Here is a 6784-nt window from a genome sequence, read left to right on the forward strand (position 1 = left end):
AATCAGTCATAATTTCTTCAGATATAGTAATATCTTGTGCCTCTGTTGGCTGAACTCACTGAAATAAATCATGCATTCACTATTTTTATTTAGTTATCGTAGTAGTTTTCTTTTTTTTTTCATCTGTTAGGCAGATATTCTATGCAAAATTGTTTTCCTTGTTTCCTTACATACTTGGGAGGATAATTAAGAGATTATGAGGCTAAATTGTCTTGTAAATATCAAACAAACTGGAACACAAACACAGAATGTTTGGGGAATAGGAAGGAAAGTGAACACTTATTTATATAAACACGTCGCATCGACAATACTACCTTGATTACATTTGATTGACAAATTGCTTTTCATCGACGTAAATAAGCATCAATTATTCAGTGTTTTAGTAGGATCCATGTTAAAATAGACGTACATACTCAGTTTGGACTAAAACCAATGATTTTGTGATTTCAAGATTAGTGTGCTACTTTCTAGCAGCAAATTTTACCAAATCCTTGTAGCCTACATGCATGTTTTGAGAAATATTGTCAGAATCTCAGAAGGCTGTCATTATCATTTCACAATATTGCTGTTCTGGGTTGGACTCTCCAACCGGAGTATATATGCCCATTATTTTTTTTTAATTATTATTATCATTATTATGGCTACTACTAAAACTTTGAATAATCGGCACTTATTTATGTCGATGAATGGTAATTTGTAAATAAGTTGCAATAAAAACAACTTGGTGCGCGAATTCATTGATTTGAACCACCTTGATTGTTCCTGCACACAGGAACTGCTCTATCGTTCTACTCTATATTGCTTTTCCAACAACAATAGCTAGCCGTTCCTGTTTGCAATGTTCTGCCGTGGACCTGTCAAATTTCGTTTGCCGTGTTGCAAATAATGGTGAGAAGGCTGGAGTGTTTCTTGTCCAAATCTGAAGTGTGTGCCTGGCTGTTGTACACAGAAAAATAGTGTTTTATGTGGTAGTAAACAGTTGTACTTTGTTTGAAGAGAGCATAATGTGTGGTGCAGTACCATGTTACTATGTCGAGGCTCTTTTTTCACATCTATCTTTCCTAGAATTGGTATATTTCTTATCATGTGTCAGTTTTTACCTGATGTGTGTGTACAGATATATATGTATGTATATAAAAAGATGTTTAGCTTTCCATTTTAAGATGTTATCAAAACAATACTTGAAGAGAGGGAATTGAGATGATAAGTACTGTATTTTACCCTGGCAAGTTGATATTCCCCTATATTGTGTATGCATGTGGATGTGTGTGTGTGTGTGTGTGTGTGTGTGTGTTTGTATGTAAAGGTACTAAAGAAAAATTTCACAAACTTGAGTATTTCTGGAATTGTAGATTGAATTGGTTGTGGTGATTTTTTTTTTCCAAAGGTTTACAAGAAAAAGCCAATGGTTCATAGAATAGCCATTTACTCCAGGAGTTTTCTGAATAAGTTATGATAAACTAGCTGCCCATTCTGGAGAATTCTTACAGCTTTAGCGCTTTCTGTACCAGGGACTTCAGACATTGTGTACAATGCTATGGGGTTTTCTGTGCCAATCAACACTCAAAGCATGCACAGAGTTAAGGAGATTTTTATTCCTGCCATTAGTTCCAATGTACAGGCCGTTATCTGTGTGTTTAGCTGTTTGTATCACTGCACCAGTGGTTCACATTCTCTTTGTATAGCACCTGTAAATTTCATTGCAGTACGTTAATTGCACTGTGAACAAGTTGAGCTAGTTGTGGACCTTGATATATTGCACCTCCATGTGTATATTGAAATACCATGTCTTTCTGAACAGAAAGCAAGTTTGCTTAGTCATCTGTAAAACACCTACAGAAGAAGTACTTAATGTGCCGATTATGTTCAATGATATGAAGAAAAGATGAGGATATGTCTAATGTTTCTCAATCAGGAATATCATATATTATTGTGTGACAATATGACAACTGTAAGACATATCAGTATGCTGTATGATTGGCTGTTGACTTTTTTTAGGCAAGTGATACAAATTTGCAAATGTATTTTATGTTTATGTGGAAACTATTTCATGGCTGCTTAACATACTGTGATTACAGACCAAACTAATGTATGTACTTGTAGTATGTTCATGCGACTAACTGACTAAATGGGCTGTGTTTAATAGGTTTTCATGTAATGAAGTCAATTTATGTTTGTAACATCTATATTTTCCTACTTGGAACACCTTGATTTGATTCCATCCGTGCCTAATTTTATTCACTTATATTTCGTTATATGCAAAGAAAGGTAGAATAATATTTCAGTAATATATGGAATGTTTCATGTACCACACTACCCATACAAAGTATGGTTCTTCATATTTCTTTAATACCCTTTGTTGCTTGTGTGTTTGGTCGGACTAAAAATCATAAATGGTGACTGAACTGTAAGAGCAATGATTGTGCGCTACAACTTTTTTCCACTGAACATTGTTGCAATTAGATCCCAAGACATAGGCAGTTGCAACTACATGTATCACAGAACAGATTCTGCTACATAATTTACCACTCATTATTTGGTGTCCACAAGGGTAGTCTTACATTCTGCTGCCTCCCAGTGTAAAAGAAGTAGTGGTTAGGACTTATGTTTGTGGGGGCAGTGAGTCAATGCAAAAGGATACAATTGACTGCATTGTTATGTGGCTGTCGGCTGTCGGTGCATGATCTCGCTACGTGTTCCCAACACGGGATTGCCTAGCCCTTCAGTTTGCTAGACTGATTGGCTATGTGACCCGCAGTTTACCCTATAAGCATAAGAAACCTCAAATCATGTTGATATTATGTATACAAACATGTTGCTTATGAGACTGAACGAGTTAAATAACCACCTTGACATGCATCGGCATTTAAAAATATGTGTGCATTTTCGGAGAAAAGGAAAGTATCTTTTATTACTGAGGCTGTTTTATTCCTAGAGCAAGATGCCAGTCTTGAGTTTTGCAGTGAGATATAATTTGGTGAGCGTGTAGCAATCGGATTGATCCTTGTGTATGTACTTTTTTTTTTTTTTTGAATGCATTGTGTTACATGCTAACATCATCTTGAGATTTTAACTAAAGTTTCAGCTTGTATTCTACAAAATAGTGAGGTACAATGTACTATTTGGAGATTCACTGTACTGTATATTTTATCTCTTTGCGTATAAGGGGAAAGTGGTGTAAGAGAAACTTGTAGTTTGAACATTGCTGTACTAGTTCACATTATAATATTTTTGCCAGAATGTGACATTGCTTCTGCTGTAATGAAGTTTGTACATGTATTGCATTTTTTTTTTTTTTTTTTTTTTGGGGGGGGGGGGGGGGCTCTGCTCCATAACGCGGTGGACGGAAAAATGTGGATGGGATAAAGCATTCAAGATTTGTAGAAAAATTGCGCCATTCTGTGGAACATGCATTTATAGACTGCATAATTCTATTTCTTCAGTGTCTGTAATAGGATGGACAGCCCAGAGGGAGACAGATACTCAGTTAGCATGTACAGTCAAACCTGTCTATAGCGGCCACCCAATTAGGGAGATGAAAAAATAACCGTTATAGACAGGTGACCGCTATAGACAGGGCCTATGACATGGCTTTTCTCTCAGGGGATTTTTGTTTTTTTAACGGCCGCATACAGCAGGTGGCCACTATAGACAGGTAGCCGCTGAGGCAGGTTTGACTCCACATTGAAAATTTTATCGGGTTAACATGATGAAATGATGCTTTGGTATCCTTGCAGGCAGTTTCTTTTTCTTTTTCAGCTATATGTAGCGCAAATGACCGTTAGTTCAACTGAGGCTGTTTTGTTAGTTGTGTCTGTGTTGATTGCATATGAGGACACGGCAGTATGCTGTTGTGCAAATTACTATTGTATGTCTGACAGGAGAAAATGCAGAAGAAATTTACTGCCCTTTTTACAACCTGTACAAGTTTAAAAAAAAAAAATGCCACACATCCAAATCTCTAGTAGCAAATTTATACAGACATGCAACTTGCGAGTGCTCTGTTTCCATTGAAATAGGAAATGTGTCATTTATAGGCTAAGTCAATTACAAGTTACAACGACCTTCATCGGCCTTCATCGTATTGCATGTACTTGTACATGTTGTACCAGAGAAATAAGAGGTTCATGATGCGAGCAGAAAACCAAAGAGGGCATGTGACTTTGAAGTACTTGTAGCACGATGTTGAAAGTGTCGAACGAATAACGGTGACACAGTATAGGCTCTTTATTGCCACTCGCAATGAATGAAACGCCCCGTCCAGTGTGATTATATGTTTTGATTTACCTTAGTTATTATTTTCATCATAATTGTTGTCATAATGTCATTTTATTGTTATTGTTATTATTATAATTATTACTGTTATTATTATAATTATTATTGTTATTATTACTATTATTATTATTACTACTACTACTACTACTACTACTACTACTACTACTACTACTACTACTTCTACTACGTGTTAAATCAATGTCAAGTTTGTTCATGCGCAATTGTAGTAGGGCCTAGTAGACGGATTGCTTGACGAAAACAAGTTATTTTATGCCACAAAGTTCAATGTACATTGCGAGCGAGAAGTTCTAACGTTTTTGTATGTTAATTCTCAACGTCAATTCAAAGCGTTAGAAGAACATACCGTTACCATGAGTACGTCATACTTCTCTGTGTGTTATGTTGTAGACGGAATGTGTGAACCTGTTCATATCCTTCAAACACCTTGTGAACGTTTGCGTTACATTGTATGACCTTTAGTGGCAGCTTGGTGTGATTTTTTTCAGTAGAACATAGTACAGACAGACTGACAAGTTTTTTGTTTTTTGTTTTCTGCTAATATTTTTGAAGAAACCTTTGCTATTCTGCATCGGAAGGTGTCATAGATTCTTCCATCATGATAAATTCGTTTCTTACAATGTAATTTGACAGAAAAGTTAGAATACAGTGGAATCTCTTTATAACAAGAACCTAAAGCCATGGCAATGACCCTGTTATATCAAATTTCTCACCAAAAATCGGGGGGGGGGGGAGGGGTAATGAGATCGGACTTGCCAGATCGGCTAATTATAAGAGGGTTTCACTTTATCCGAACTCTTTAATACGAAATTCCACTGCAATGTAGATTGAGGTCTTGAGTCCCATTTAGGTGTAAGTTTAGCGAATATCCAGGGACCCTTGGGATACCCAAAAGATTTGGCAAAATTCATGATTGTTTCCATAAACGTTGTAATATGCAGTGAGAGCAATAGGCTTTTTGTTGCGGGCTGAATATCGCTACAATCAATTGTATTTTCTATGCTACGTTGTAATCGAAATCTCTACATTACCGTCCAACGACACCGTACTTTGTTATTTGTTTATTTTCATGCAAGAGCTTGTATTCTCTTAGTTTTGATGCATGGCATGTCTGTAGAGCAAAATTGAAATGTAAGTGAATAATCGTGTTCGTACTCTATCAATAATGCGTCGTGTCGGGTTTCAGTATCACATACGTCATACAAACGTGACCTGTATTGCCATTTACAAGGCATCATACGACTTACGTTGTCAGAATGTTGGCCATTGTGAAGCCATTTGTTTGTGAATATTTTACAGACGATGTTTTGCTTTGTTGACGTAGGTACATGTAGTTATGATTCGATCATTGCTTACACGCAATCCTCATGGAATCGGTGATATCCAGACCTTATCTATTTCGACGGCAATATTGTTAATAAATCGGCTTAATCATTTTGTGTGAATCACAGAACTCTGCGGCAGTCTGCAAATCTTTTGTGAGAATTTATTGCGTGCATGCATGGTGTATGAATTATATATATGCTGATTTATTCTTTGGGCCTGTCGATGACGTATGAGAGTGGAATGCGTGTTTTGAAAGAATACGAAGAATATTTTGATAAATAACGCGTTTTGAGCGAGAGTTCACTTTTTTCTGAAAATGAGTGACCTTTTGATTGATGAGTGTAATGATGCAATATGCAATGTGTTCATAGAATGTATCAATGTTTTATTTTCTCACCTTTTGCATGTAACTGATCATCAATATAGACTGGGATGTTGCTCTTTATCTATAGATGCGATAAACCTTTGGTTTTCAAGCGTAGCGGTGAAGAAATGAAAATGCGATCTACTACAGCAAGAGCGGTCTTTATGAAATCATTATTAGCAAAGTTTAATCATGCTCTAAACTCTAAAATATGTATTTCAAACTAAATTATATACAAAATTTATATGCTCCTAAGTATCTAAATATGTATTCCTTTTACTTTCCATTTTACCATATACAACACTATTGATCGAACAGTAAAATTATTTCGTAAACATTCAAGATCATCCAACCTTTCTACTTTCTTAATACAGACGCAATACGCATCTCTTATACATACAAAATAAACACATCACTCACCTCGACACATTAGAGTAAACTAACAGACAAACAAACATTATTTCTAATTTTCCTTTTTTTTTGGGGGGGGGGGGGTTCAAATGAAGCGGCAACGAATTTATTTTGGATTTGGATATTTTCAGATTTTTTTCCTGCTGACCTGTCCTGTATGTGTGTGTTTTTTTAGATATATATAAACAATTAGTTGTGAAGTGCATTCCTTTTCCTCCCTAAAAATGCTATTTTTTAAATCAGTATTGATACATGATTAACTAATTGAGCTTGCACTATCTGGGAAATAATCTCAGATGAATTTTTTTTCGTCTTCGATTTTGCAAATCAAAATAATCAGAGAAGTGCTGAAGCTTTCTCCCTATAAGATTCACATGCTAGAATTATGTT

Source organism: Diadema setosum, chromosome 6 (assembly GCF_964275005.1).
Source record: "Diadema setosum chromosome 6, eeDiaSeto1, whole genome shotgun sequence".
NCBI classification, from domain to species: domain Eukaryota; kingdom Metazoa; phylum Echinodermata; class Echinoidea; order Diadematoida; family Diadematidae; genus Diadema; species Diadema setosum.